This window comes from Lissotriton helveticus, chromosome 4_1, assembly GCF_964261635.1.
Source record: "Lissotriton helveticus chromosome 4_1, aLisHel1.1, whole genome shotgun sequence".
Classification (NCBI taxonomy): Eukaryota; Metazoa; Chordata; class Amphibia; order Caudata; family Salamandridae; genus Lissotriton; species Lissotriton helveticus.
In genome coordinates, this window is record NC_136063.1 from 1,304,356,744 (window position 1) to 1,304,371,913 (window position 15,170).

At 44.5% G+C, this 15,170-nt stretch overlaps 1 protein-coding gene across 2 annotated transcripts in view; it reads left to right on the top strand.

The window, feature by feature from the left end:
• Positions 1–15,170, top strand: part of MBP (myelin basic protein) — a 983,766-nt gene that overhangs the window by 342,137 nt on the left and 626,459 nt on the right. The window lies entirely within an intron of this gene.

Genomic DNA, 15,170 nt, shown 5'->3' on the forward strand with positions numbered 1-15,170 from the left:
TTTCTGGGGGATTTTAATATTCATCCCTGCACCTTACCATGTATTAGCCAGGATGAAGAAGGTCCGCCCCTTTCTTCACCTATCCACCTGGAACATACCAGGCGGGGGGAGTACTTAGAAAATGTTCTTGCCAGATGGAACTTATATGAGTCAGGTAGCGGGGATGGTAAAAAAAGGACCCCTACATTCAAGGGTAAAGATGATGGCACTATTATAGATTATATTTTTATGTCTTCTTTTTTGTTGTGTAGGGTTTTAAACTATTATACAGAGGTATCAGTTTTTAGTGATCATAACCCTGTTATTCTGGAATCAAATCATTCAGATCTACTTTCACTAAAAACGGTGACACACAGAGGGGGTCTAAATGTGTCCGTTAAAGATCAGAGGCGAAGGCTAAAATGGACAAAAATAGTCCCAGAAACATTTCTTCAAGAGGTATTGATCAAGGTAGAGGATGAAGTGGCAATATGTTTAGCAAAATGAAGATGTTATTTTTGCTTTTGGTAACATTTGTATAGAAATCAACCATAGCCTACAGGCAGGTCTAAGTCAGAAGCCGCCTCAAGGTAAAAGGTGGTTTGACAAAAAATGCTCCAAAGCCCACGGAGACTTACTTAAAGCCCTGAAAGCTATGCCCAAAAACTGTGCATATATAGCTAGCTTAAGGAGCGCTTATAAAAAAGCTATCCTAGAGAGAAAAAAGGAACTGAAAGATGAAGCTTGGGTCCAACTACTCGATCCGGAAATCATAAATAATAGTGGTCTATTTTGGAAAATTATAAATCAGCCACTTTTTTCAGGAGAGGAGAATACCCCTCTTGAGGCAAATATCTCTGACGAGGGGTGGATCCAACATTTCAGTAAAATATACTCAGACATTAGTAATGACTTGCAAATCGAGGGTATTATTCACAACGTTGAGGGCCCTGCTGTAACTTTTGAGGCGGTAGAAGTGGAAAGGGCAATAGATCAGACCCTGAAAAACAAAGCGCCGGGCCCTGATGGGGTCCCGGCGGATGTTTTCAAATGCGCCCCAAAATTTTGGTCTAAAATCTTATGTAATGTTTTTAATGCCTTAACAAATGACAACATCCCGGCCTCGTGGAAAAAATCTATCATTATTCCGGTCTATAAAAAGGGTAACAGGCAAGACCCCTCCTGTTATAGACCGATCTCACTGATTGATTCATCTGTGAAAATATTGGGTCGGGTTATCCTATCTAAACTGAATGAATGGGTGAATGACGTTCAGTATGGTTTTAGACCAAAAAGAAGCATGATAGACCAAGGGCTTAACTTGCACTTATTAGTGGATAAATATACTAGGGTCAAGGAGGGGTCCATGTACCTGGGGTTCATGGACCTCTCGTCAGCTTTTGACCTTGTTAATCGATCAAAATTGTGGCAAATTCTAATTGACATGGGTCTGGACAGGGCTCTAGTAAATCTCCTGGCGGATTTACACTCCGGTCTTATAGCCTCTGTGAGGGTTACCTCGGAGGGCCGCTGTACTAATCATTTTAATTCCGAAAGGGGTGTCAGGCAGGGGTGCATTTTGGCACCCCTCCTATTTACTATCTATATAAACGCACTGGAACCAGCGTTAAAAGAGGCATCCCTTGATATCCCGCGTATAGGTGTTCTTGGAATTCCAGTTCTCCTATACGCGGATGATGCCGTCTTGCTTTCACGGACCGGTGTTGGTTTACAACGCCTCCTGGATGTATTTGAAGACTTTATGGGTTCTTTAGACCTCAAGATTAATGTCAAGAAGTCTCAAATCATGATAATGGGCAGGAGTAGCAAAAATAAGAACCTAAAAACTTTTACATGTGGCAAAGAAGAACTTTGTAGAGTAGCCACCTTCCCATATCTGGGGATTACTTTTGATGAGAAAGGGAACTGGGGTCCTCAGATAAAAAATAGAAACATCTCTCTCGCAAGAACATCCTCTGCCCTACAGGGCTTTTCGAAAAAATTGGGGGCAAGGCCAATAGTAACTTTAATGAAAATTTATAAAGCAAAATGTCTTGTGGTGGCTACATATGGTAGTGCCATTTGGGGATATTGTTCTCTAGATAGTATACAGACTACTGAGAACAAATTTTTAAGAGCTGTCCTCTCTGTGCCCCAGTCTACTCCATCATACACAATCCACACTGAACTAGGACTAGGATTTATTTCAGACATAAATGGCCCCTCTCCTAGCTTGGCTGAAGATCTGGTTGAACCAGGAAATCCCCCTTAATCATATAATTTTAAAAGATTGCCTACGGCTATATAAAGCTAATAAAATCTTGGGGCTAGCATATATTAAAGAAAGTTTTGCTAAGCTAGGGAGACCTGAGCTTTTTTTCTCCCCGGAGTCTATAACAACAAAGGACATTGCCTTGATTAAGGGCTTAATGGGAGAAATGCTAACTCTGGAGAGGGAGCAGTTGGAATTTAAAAAACCTACGGTGAGGGCTAACATCCTTATGAGTACTCAAGTAGGCCCTGAATTGTATTTAACTTCTGTGAATCATGCTTATCACCGGTTCCTTTTAACCCGGTTTCGGTTTAACTTGATCCACCTGAACCTTGGGCATTTTCCAACATGGAGTACGCCTGAAAATGCGATGCCTGCTCCTGTGACAATTTTTCCACCCAGAATACAATGCATTTTTTGATGTTCTGTGGACATCACTCGGCTGTAAGGACGAAATACTTGATCCCTATTTTAAAGGAGGCAGGGTTTATCCAAGTAAAGCCAGCACTTCTGTTTTTACAGTTATTGCAGACCCCTAGGATCATGTTTTATGTTGCTAATTTCCTAGTGGGAGCTGTTAGGATCAAGAAGAGGAAGATGACCAATAATCCCTATAATGTTGATTTATAGTGGATGAAAGCAAGATTAACGTTCATAATATGGGAATGTTTACCGGATTGAATTAATATGTGGGATTGTATAATGATTGACATCTCGTATTCCTACCAAACTGACCTCTTTTTTAATGTATTTTAAACGTATTTTTAAGGTTCAAAATTTTTATACTCTTTGTAATATTTTGATTGTGTAAATTAATTGTGATTTTATAATGTATAAATAATGTATAAATTATGTATTTTATAACATGTGAAATTTGCACAGTGCTATTGTCTTTTTGTGATATTCATTTATCGAAATAAAGTATTTTGACTGACTGACTGAGTACCATTGCTCTCTCATTCGACAGTATTAGGAACGAGTAGAGCAAATGGACTGCCTCTTGACAAGAGGAAGCAATGTCTGGTTACCCTAAAGTAGAGTAGTTCGTTTTGGCAGTGGGCAGGAATTACCCCAGGCAATTAGAGAAAATTAAAAAAAAAAGGTTTGGATTCTTTCTAGGAAACTATGACGTTAAAAGAAAACATTATGCATTTCAATATAGGTATAGCACAAGTTAAATTAAAAAACTGAAGATGGATTTGAAGCCCCTTTTCTGCACACATTTCACAAAAAAGGGACATACTGGTTCATTCTTTTTAACTTAATGTTCAGTTGTTAGTTACATGTTGTTTTTTCTCATATAATTAAAAAATACTGGTTACAGCTTTCCATCTGTAGTTTTAATATATGCAGTGGAATGAACAAGTGATGTCCCATGCAGTGACCATCTGATTCTGATTGTTGAAAAAATGACAATCCAATAGTCTTTACGGTAGCTTGAGCACCCCCCCCCCAAATAATCAAGAAATGTTCCTCTAAGTAAGCATGACAGTATATTAGTGTTCATAAAAGATCTTTGAAAGTAGTCATCATGTGAACATCAGGGGCCATATTACAGAAGTGCCTCGTGGGCGCAATGGTCATTTTCGCCCACTTTGCATACCCTTGGGGCACTTTGGTATTGCAGAAGGGACTGTGGGCACTTATGTATCCCCTTCTGTAATCCGATAACGATTGCGCATATAAAGCATCAGAGGGCATCACCTCATGTGCATGGGGCGTGACCCTATGCAAATGAGGGAATCCCTTTGCCTCTGCACCCGCACCATATTATAGACGCAGCTGCAGAGGCAAAGAAGCTGTCACGAGGTGCACTTACCGTGCGCCACCTAGATGGCAGGTGGGCAGGAATTACCCCAGGCAATTAGAGAAAATTAAAAAAAAAAGGTTTGGATTCTTTCTAGGAAACTATGACGTTAAAAGAAAACATTATGCATTTCAATATAGGTATAGCACAAGTTAAATAAAAAAACTGAAGATGGATTTGAAGCCCCTTTTCTGCACACATTTCACAAAAAAGGGACATACTGGTTCATTCTTTTTAACTTAATGTTCAGTTGTTAGTTACATGTTGTTTTTTCTCATATAATTAAAAAATACTGGTTACAGCTTTCCATCTGTAGTTTTAATATATGCAGTGGAATGAACAAGTGATGTCCCATGCAGTGACCATCTGATTCTGATTGTTGAAAAAATGACAATCCAATAGTCTTTACGGTAGCTTGAGCACCCCCCCCCCCCCAAATAATCAAGAAATGTTCCTCTAAGTAAGCATGACAGTATATTAGTGTTCATAAAAGATCTTTGAAAGTAGTCATCATGTGAACATCAGGGGCCATATTACAGAAGTGCCTCGTGGGCGCAATGGTCATTTTCGCCCACTTTGCATACCCTTGGGGCACTTTGGTATTGCAGAAGGGACTGTGGGCACTTATGTATCCCCTTCTGTAATCCGATAACGATTGCGCATATAAAGCATCAGAGGGCATCACCTCATGTGCATGGGGCGTGACCCTATGCAAATGAGGGAATCCCTTTGCCTCTGCACCCGCACCATATTATAGACGCAGCTGCAGAGGCAAAGAAGCTGTCACGAGGTGCACTTACCGTGCGCCACCTAGATGGCAGCCCTCAGGGGGAAGGAAAGGGGGTCTTATGGATCCTTCAGACAACCCCTTGCAGGTGAGTGCTGTCACTCACTGCACCCGCCTGCAAGGGGATCTCTAATCCCCCTTCAAATTGCAGGTGGGTTCCCGCCTGCTCTGTGGAACATGAGTTTGAGGCTGCCCTAGGAGCAGCGCATTCATCCTAATACTGAGCATTTTCCTTGTTTGCAATGGGCGCTCCTATTAAAAGGTGCGCTCGGCGTAAACAATAAAAATGTGCTGATCTGTGATACGGCCCCAGATTGCCTCCAACATGAGGGCGAGGTTGAACCGAATATCTCCATGATATTTCCCCCAAACAAACACCAGATTTCTCCAAATAATGTATGATGATCCGGAGGCGTTCATAATATATCCCAAATAGGGGTGGTATAGTGCTACCAAAATAAGCATCATACAACCTAATTAAGCATATGTGGGTTCTGGTACCAGTTGAATGTGTGCCTGTTGGTGGTAGTGTGGAAGAAGGTGAAGTTTAGCTTGTGTTGGAGTAATCCATCCGTGGCACAGGGAGGGGTCAGTGCCTTGCTGTACCAACAGTGGTCATGCAACCAGCTAGTCATGAACATTGCCTCTTGTTTTTTTTGTGCTTCTTCATTGTGATTGAAAGAGGGATTGGAAGTTAGCAGGTAAATGCCCCAATTTTGTGAAACCTGATGACAGAATCATGAGGAATAAGATGAAGACTCCTTCCTGATGTTGTGCTAGTATTATTACTGATGCATGGTGCAACAAGGTTCTTTCTGAGAGAGCAAGGAGCTGCTGCTCCTAATCGTGACATTTTGCTGTCTTCATTAAGTCATTTTCAGTAGTGCAAGATGGCCATAAGATCAGGGTGAGCTATTGAAGGCAGTACAGAACTTTACCATTTTTTGAGTGGCATTGCCTTCACTTTTGTTGTGGAACTGTTTTAATTCAGTATTCTTTGTAATTTACCTACACCCTCACTTCTACGTTTGCAGAAATATTCGCGTTTTACCACTCTGTCGTCTTATCCCTGATCTTCCGAGGCTTACCAAGGCAAAATGTATTCTCCTTGCAAGATGGCAAGATGGCAATACAAGATTTGATTAAAATTAAAAAAACTTTTTGGAGACCCATCTGAAAATAAAGGGACATCTATTATTAACAACTGCGTCCATAGAATAAGTGTAATTCCTGGTATCTGTTCTTGCAGACACGAAAGGGTTCCCATCAGAGTGTGGTGCAATGGATATTTCCACCTTATGCAACATTGTGTGGTGCCTATTTCCAAATATATGTACATTTTTAAGCCACTTGTCCCTTTGACTTGCTTTTGAACCACAGACGCCACATTGATTTAGGCCAGAGAGATGCCCTGCAGCTGAACCAATTATGCTGTATATGTCCAGTGTCCACACTGTCCTTTTCAAGTGATTATAATAAATTCTAGGCAATTGTAAGGTAGCTTTACGTTGGATTTAATCTTTTTTCAAACGTTGCCAGCATGTACTAATATGAGTGTTTTGGAATTGCACCATGTTCCCAAAGGGATTGGCTTATTACTTGTACCTGTTCTGTATTATTTATAAGCTCCCTTTGGCTGAGATGCTCCGGAGTATTGGTGCACAGAGTCAGTTGGATACGAAAGATACCCCGATTCGCCTTGATATCCATTCACACTTGGGTGATAGCAGAAGTATTAGAGACTAGCATGGCAAGGGCCCACGATGGATGAATGAAAGCTCACCCTGCCAAAACCCACTTAGAACAGAGGTTCTAAGAGGTTCTGTTTGGGCAATAGCTGCAGTCATCCCCTTTGAGTGGCAGACAATTCTGGGGACTGATTCAGATCCAAGAGATAACCTCAGAAATCTAAGTGTAATGTTTGTTAACAGTTTGACCTTTGAGCTTCAGATCAGTGTTGTAATGAAACTTGAGGGGGCAAGGACCATGGAGGGGGCCCCCCATGCTCTGGATCCAGACAGGAGCTCTCAGGCCTGGGCCAGTCGCCCATGTACAGTGCCAGAGGGGGCTGCAGGGGCTATTGTTACACCACTGCTTTAGATCTGGCCAGAATAGATGCTTGTCCATGGTCACACTTGCTAGTTAGCAGTGGGTTACTGTGAAAGTGTCTGTTAGCATTTGTACAGCTAGGGATAAAAATAAGTATATATTTCATATGCCTTAAAAAAGCTACTTATTCAGTCTAAGTTCATGGAATGTGTTGGATGTGGTTTGCAAGACTGATGTATGATTGAAATTACCAAGTGGTTCTCAACCTTTATAGGAGCATCCAATTATAACTCATCAAACACCACTTTTCAGCAGTAACCGGAAAACACTCCATTTTGCTGCACTTTAACTGTTTTGATGTTTTCTGAAGTCAAAGCAGCATAAGTGCAGCCCCTCCCCCTCAGCACTTTTCTATGATACATGTTCCCAGTAGGATCCCATGGCGCTTTTGTGGCTGTTGACAAGGTCTCAGGATTCCCAGGATGGACTTTCACTTCAGTTTTGGGAGCATAGCTCACCTCATATGGCTTCAGCCCTCTGTTCACTGCGTTTTTCTGCATAATGAACAGCAGGCTCTCAGCGGAGCTCCCAGCAGGGTCTCAACCCAGGAAAAGAGGCACCTTCAGTGAGAGGGGGCAAAGTTTTTATTTCTAAAAGCTTGTGCATCATGACCTTTCTGCTCAAGATAACAAAGATCACTCTGCATACGAATGCCTCCAGAATCAATATCCTCCTCCAAAGAGCTACACCCAACACTCCTGTTCTTGTTTATTTTATTTTTTTAAATGTATTTTACGGAGTTTTATATAGGGCGAACTTGACCCGAATCGGGTATCAGAGCACTTTACATAGAACCAGTTGCATTGCATGAGGACACAATATGTTTTGTTTTTTGTTAGGCACGGGGAGATTAAGTGATTTGCCCAGAATCACAGGATGTTCAGCGTCATTGCCGAGACTTAAACCCAGTTCCCCAGATTAGAGGACGACCGCCCTAGCCGATTCCTGTGCCCTCTTAGTTACACATTACGGTCTGAAAGGCATGCGTATATGAGACCCATTTTCTAAGATAGAAGGATCAGGTGTCACAGTGGCATAACGAAACTTGCAGGAGGCCCCCTGCAAATTAAGTGCAGGGCCCCCCACACTCCAGACCCAGTCCGGAGCCCTCAGCCAGGGAGATGCAGTTTCTTTACTACCTCAGATGCTTTTTCATTTAACAGCACTGTTTCCAATCACCAAAGGTCCTATAAATAATTATATGCATATAATTCCTTTCCAGACTTCTCACCTATGACCAAGCAGAGCGGGACTATGCCCAGATCTGCCAATAATACCAAATTTAGGGCCAGATGTATGAAGCTCAAATGGGTTCGCAAACGCCGAAATTCGCAGAATTTCGGCGTTTGCGAACTCATTTTTGCTAAATGGTATGTATGTAGCAAATTTGAGTGCAACATATGGAATCGCAAATTTACGATGCCTTAATTTGCGATTACATTTAAGGAATCGCAAATTTAGCGATTCCTTAAATGCAATGTATGAAGCACCCAAGTTGTGCGATTTCTCATTAAGAAATCGCAAATTATATTTTGTTGCAGGGGACCAACTATGCGTCCATACGATTTGATATATGTGTCAATCCCTGTGATTAATATTCCTCTAGCAACCATCTTTTTGACAACATTATCAGCCAATGCATCTTGTATTTTTGTATTTTAGTGTTTTTGTATTTTCTGTTTGCATTCTTGATTATTTTCCCTTTGTTTTCCTAATAAAAACAATTTGAAATAAAAAAAAGAAATTGCAAATTACCACCAACTTGAAGGTGGTGGTAATTTGCGATTTCTTTCACAAAAGCACTTTTTTGCATTTGTGAAGGTGCCATGTGGCGCACATGTGCGCCATATGTGCACACATGTGAATTTCAGGGGTGCATCAGGGTGTCCTTATGACACCCTTGCACCCTTGAAATTATTATCAATTTGCGATTCTCAAATTGCGAATCACAAATTGAGAATAACTTCCCATTCATCCTATGGGCCTCCTGGCCCATAGAAATGAATGGGAAAGTATTCCTTAATTTCGAATTCGCAATTTGCTATTTCGCAATTTGCTATTCGCGAATAAGGACTAATAAGAAATCGCAAAAAAATTGCGATTTTTTAGATACATACCATTTTGCAATTCTCAAATAGCGATTCTCAAAAAATCGCTATTTGAGAATCGCAAATAGGTATTTTGATACATTGGCCCCTTAGTAGCATAGCTCTTTATTTCTTACTATGGACCTAATAAACAACCCAGCGACTAGCACATGTTTAGGTTTTGTAGCAAAGGATTATTTTTTCAAACCTTTTTGCTGTTTTTAGAATCTATTAATTGGTAACTGTATATTAATAGTTTTAGGAAACTGCTGAATAAATGTAAACTATTACTTCTACATTTCAATTTAAAGCAGACTAAAAACCACAATCGTTTTCGGTAAAAGTTAAAGATTAATTCATCTTGTGAAGTATTTTTTATCTAACCTTGTATTTGGATTGATCTCAGCAATAGTTCCAGAACACCAGTTTGTGTGGGGCGGCTTTATGAGTTACTTTCCAGCCGCTGTTTATAGTTATCACAAATTTTGCTTACTCACCCATCTCTTTTTCATTGGTGTTTGATTTCTCCCTTGTTTCTTCAAGTCTCACCTCACCTCCAGATATGTTCTCATCCCCAACAGATTTCTATTTATTTCTCTCTCCATCTGTACAGGAAAGCTTTCTAATGTATGCAAAAGTTAGCGAGCCAACATATATTTCCTGGCTGGGTTTGATGATTTGTGCAAATGAATGAAAGAAACAATTTTGAGACGTTGACAGCTGAAACATGGCTTTGTGTCTGTGGTAGGATTTTAGATATTGCTTCACTTGTTTTCAGCCAAGTTAATTCCAGTAACTATTGTGTAAGGCATAGGAAACTGAGGGGTCATGGAGAATTCAGTGGGGAAAGGTGCAGTACTTTTTCATAAGTACCGAACGTTTCAATCTGCTGAACTTCTTGTGAATGTTAGGACTACGATTCATCACTCGCAGGACAGCTATGAAAACCATAACTCACAAACCAATTGCAGTGGTTATTGCAATGCTCCTTATGAGGCGGTTCTTTTTGACATACAAATTATGGTTAGTGTCCCAGAAAGCTTAAATGAGGACAAATTTTCGAGGAGTTCTCAAGTCAAGTCAAGAATCACTTTATTCGATTTGATCATTGCAAACATAAAAGTACATAAAATCAAACAATTCATTAAAACTTAGTAAAATGGACAGTAAAAGTGGACCATCAAAGTTAATACAGCTCAAGAAAATTAATTTAAAGACACCTGCTAAAAAACGTGATTAATAAAAACATATATTTGGTGTGGATAAAACTTGCAAATACAGTAAAGCTGGCCTCACTTGTCTGTCATTCATTGACAAAAGCAGGCGGATAAAACTGTATTGAAACATATATTTGGGACAAATTAGAACAATGCGCAAAGTATCCGAAATAGCAACCCGATCATATGTACATACAAGGATCTCGGAGGGCTTATGCTATCCTAACATAAGCTGAAGAAATGAATTTGGTGGAAAATAAGTCTGACGTTTTCTATGATGAGGGGACATGTCTAGTGTCAGACACAGTTCAGTAAGGTTCATTGATTTAACAGTAGAGTAGTGGGTCAACAAATGTTTGGTCAGCGAAAGAACTTCCCTTTTTTGTGCTCCTTTTCACTGTACACTATTATTATCCAAAGGGTGCCAGTTCAGCTGAGTGTGCAATCAAATGCCCATGTATCAAACTTTATCAACCCTGCTAAGATATTGGTTGTTCATCATATGTTTTTTAGTTTTAACTCTCTTAGGACCAAACCCAAAGGTATGGGATTAAGAAAGTTTGTTTTCAAATCCAACCTATCCATAAAATTGATAAAATGATTAATAAATGCAGTAGGCCATTAGCAGTACGCGCAATGAGTACTGTGCTGTCCGCCAATAGCAGAGCTGGGACTAGTCTTCCTCCAACCTTTGGGACATCATGGCAGTGCTCCAGTAAAAAAAACTCTAGCCAATTAATATAAAGGACAAAGAGCAAAGGCACTAGTATGCAGCCCTTTCAGACTCCCCTCCTCAGCTTAAAGTACGACGTGCACTCCCCATTGGGTCGTATCTCACAGAAGCCACAAGCCCCTTGTGGAGGTTACATGAACTCCAGCACAGCCCGAGCTTAGCTCTGTTAACAATGTTTAATAACGTTCTGATATCCATGAAGGCCAAATGCATAGCCCCCTTTTTAGCTTTCTTATATTTGTTGATCAACAAATATGAGTTCAAATTCTGCTCCATCATCCCACGTCCAAGTCCAAAACCATATTGTAAATCGAACAGGATGTTATGCTCATCTGCCCAGGCTGTCACCTTATTCAACAAGACATGGCCAATCATTTTTACTTCTGAGTCCACTAAGGATATACAGCCTGATTCATGTACGGGCCGTTTTGCGTGTCCCTAATAGCGATCAATAGCGACTCGCTATTGAGGAAACGCAAAACGGCATTCATGTACTTTTCGGAGAAAAAATAGCGACTCGCATGCGGGCGCTAAAGCCGTTAGCGACCCACAAAAAACGCAGAATAATCGCTATTTCCGGCTACCTGCGATCGGGATTGCGACTCGCAATCCCGATCGCACGAGATTGCGCTCGCAATCCCGATTGCACGGGATTGCGAGTCGCATTCTCGCGGATCTGGAAAACGGGAAGACGCATTCCAAGCACCGTGATGACATCACAACCAGGAAGCAGCCAAATCCCACCCCCAAACACCACAGTGACGCTATCAGTCGACTGTCCACGACGGAAAGCTGCCACCAACCCGCCGTTTGCGCATCCCGACCCCGCCGAAATAGCGACCGCTATGTCAGACGACCCGCAGCCCGGACCCAGCAACAGCGCTGGCCGAAAGCGCAAATTGAAATTTTCAGAACAGGAGCTGGAGAACCTCATAGAGGGTGTGGTGGCCAACCACGACCAGCTGTTTGGTGCAAACTCCCGGAGGGTCCCTGAGCAGGAGAAGAGGAGGATCTGGGTGGGGATTGCCGCAAGCGTGAACTCTGTGGGAGTTGCGGACAGGTCCCTGGAGGAATTAAAAAAGCGGTGGTACGACCTCCGAGGGCGTGCCAAGGAGAGGGTTGCGGAGCGCCTTGGTGAGGCATCAGGCACCGGAGGTGGTGGCCCGACTGTCCCACCCAACACCCCCCTGGAGGACCGGGTAGAGGACACGTTGGAGAGGGAGGCGTGTGTTGGCGTCACCCCTCTGGACTCCTCCCGCCCCACCCAAGACACCCAAGGTAAGTGGCATGCGACTGCGACCCTGTCCCCTATGACCGCCCATGACCAAATAGGCTCACTCATTGGCCCTTAGTCATGCCGTGCATCAGGAAATGCCCTGAAGCATTGTGGGAGACGTAGTATGTCCACAATGTAGTACTACCACAATGCGGCCCGAAAGGTTCCAAAGTGCGCAAATACACAGCCACCCAGGGAATGACACCCAGCATGCATGTAACATCTGCACGTCTGACAGTCACATGCACCTAATGAGTATCCACTTACCCTCACAGGTGCAGGAGATAGCAGCGACAGTGAGAGGCTGCTGATCGACGAGGAGGCCCAGGAGGAGGAATCCCTACCTGCTACCCAGCCACCAGCCCCTGCGCCAGCGCCAACACCAGCAGCCAGGCCACCCACCTTGCCTGCTGCATCCGCCTCAGGCCCACCGGCTGCCAAGGCCAGGCCACCCACCTTGCCTGCTGCATCCGCCTCAGGCCCACCGGCTGCCAAGGCCAGGCCACCCACCACACCTGCTGCATCCGCCTCAGGCCCACCGGCTGCCAAGGCCAGGCCACCCACCACACCTGCTGCATCCGCCTCAGGCCCACCGGCTGCCAAGGCCAGGCCACCCACCACACCTGCCGCACCTGCAACACCAGCTGCTGCAAGACCTGCAGCTCGTCCACCACCATCTGGGCCAGCCACATCCGCTACACAGCGGCCGACCACCAGGAGGGGCAATGGCCACTTCCACGCATGCATGAGTGTGGAGCGGCGCATGCTGCGTTTACACCAGCGCCAGTCGCAGCAGCAAGGAGCCATCCAGCTCCAGCTGCAGAAGATCGGCCGCAATGTGGCGGGAGTGGGCGAGAGGGTGGACCGCATGACGGCGGCCATTGACCGCATGACGACGGCTATGGAACACAACACTGCAGCGCTGGTGAAGCACCGAAGTGTTGCTAGCAGGCGCCACCACCAGTTGCTGAGCCGGCTGTCCACCTACAGCCGCTCCAATTATGCCTCGGCAAATGCCACCACCCTGCTTGCGCGCCGCTCCTTAACCCAGCAGCACCAACTCGTCCAGTGCTGCGAGGATATTACCCGCGTGCTGGAGCATTTGACAACCGCGGTCACCGCACTGCACGCACCTGTGATTCCGGCAATTGTGGGGGGTGATGATGCTAGTGAGGGTGCCTCTAGTGTCAGCAGCCACTCTGCCACGCAGGCCCCCCCACCTAGGCGCAGCGCAAGGGCTGCCCCACCTCCAGCTGCCCAGGAAGAGGAAGAGGCTCCCAGGCGCCTGGGAGTTGTGCGCCGGAGGCGCCAATGACATTGTGTCAGGGACACAGGCGCAGGCTGAACTTAAGCCTGCCATGGAGCGTCTCATGCAGTATGCATGAATACTGCTTTTTGTATATAGTTGTTACGAAGACCCATTTATTTTTTTGTGATTCAAACAAATACATTTATTTTGGTGCACACATACGCCTTGTGTAATCATTACAGTTTGCATGCAATTGTGATATGTGGGGTGGGGGAAGGGGGTGGGCTAGAAATTGTTAGCTGTGATGTGGTTGCGACGTCTGTGGCCTTCAGCTGGGTTCTCCCCGCGTGCATGGTGCGCATGTGCTGGTGGCCGGTCGTCCCCCTCAGATTCACTGCCTGAGATGTCAACTGGTATCCGGCGCTTGGTTGCAATGTTATGAAGCATTGCACAGACAGCCACAATGCGGCAGCACGCTGCAGGACTGTAATACATGGCCCCACCTGTCTTGTGCAGTATACGGAACCTGCTCTTGAGCAGGCCAAATGTCCTTTCAATACAGTTCCTTGTCCGGATGTGCGCAACATTGTAGCGGCGTTGCTGAGGTGTGGCAGGGTTGAGGTAAGGGGTCAGGAGGTATTCCCGTAGGGCGTAGCCACTGTCACCTGAATGAGAGGAGCAGATGTTGATTGCCTGTGCAGCGCAGTTACTTCATAGCAATGTGACATTGTCGACAAAGTGTACTTACCAAGTAGGTGTCCTTCCCCAAACTCTCCCCTGATCAGTCGTGTGTGGAGTCCGCTGTGCCTGAAGATAAAGGAGTCATGGGTACTCCCTGGGTACTGGGCCACAATGTCAGTGATGATGGTCTTGGCATTGCAGACCATCTGTATGTTGAGGGAGTGGTACGACTTCCTGTTGCGGTACATATACTCCGTGGCAGCTGGTGGGCAGATGGCGACGTGGGTACAGTCTATGCAGCCAAGGACATGGGGAAAATGGGCAACATTATAAAATTGTAGTTTTGTGAGGTCCAAATCCTGTTGGCTCGTGGGAAATGTGATGTGCCGGTGGAGCTGGGTGAGCATGGCGTCAACAAAAGTGTGGAGGCAGCGTGACATGGTGGGCTGGGAAATCCCCCCAGCAGCGGCTACTATGCCCTGGAAACTGCCGGATGCCAGGAGGTGCAGGCTGCACAATACCTGCACATGTGTGGGCACAGAATTGTTTCGCCTTGTTGGGTGCTGCATGATGGGGTCGAGTTCTTGTATCAGCCAGGTGATCATTTCCCCATTCAGCCTGTATTTAGCATAAATCTGTTCTCTGGTTTGCCCCAGCAAGGTGACCCGCTGCCGGTAAATCCGTGCCTGCCTCATGCGTCTCCTCCGTGCTGCTCGCTGTAGCCTTCGCCGCCTCACCACCATGTACATCCCAGGCATTGTGGAACGCCTATTGCTGCTGCTGAATGTCCTTATGTGTGATTGGTCAGGCCTGGACCTGTTGGTGATTGGCTAACAGTTTTTCAAATTTTGGTTAATCATGGCTTTTATGGTTACCACCTGCTTTGAGTTGTCCTTAAATTGCGCCGCGCTAATGTGAGATTTAGCGATTTTTCGCTAATGTATTTCTTTCATGAATGCCGATTGAGACAATA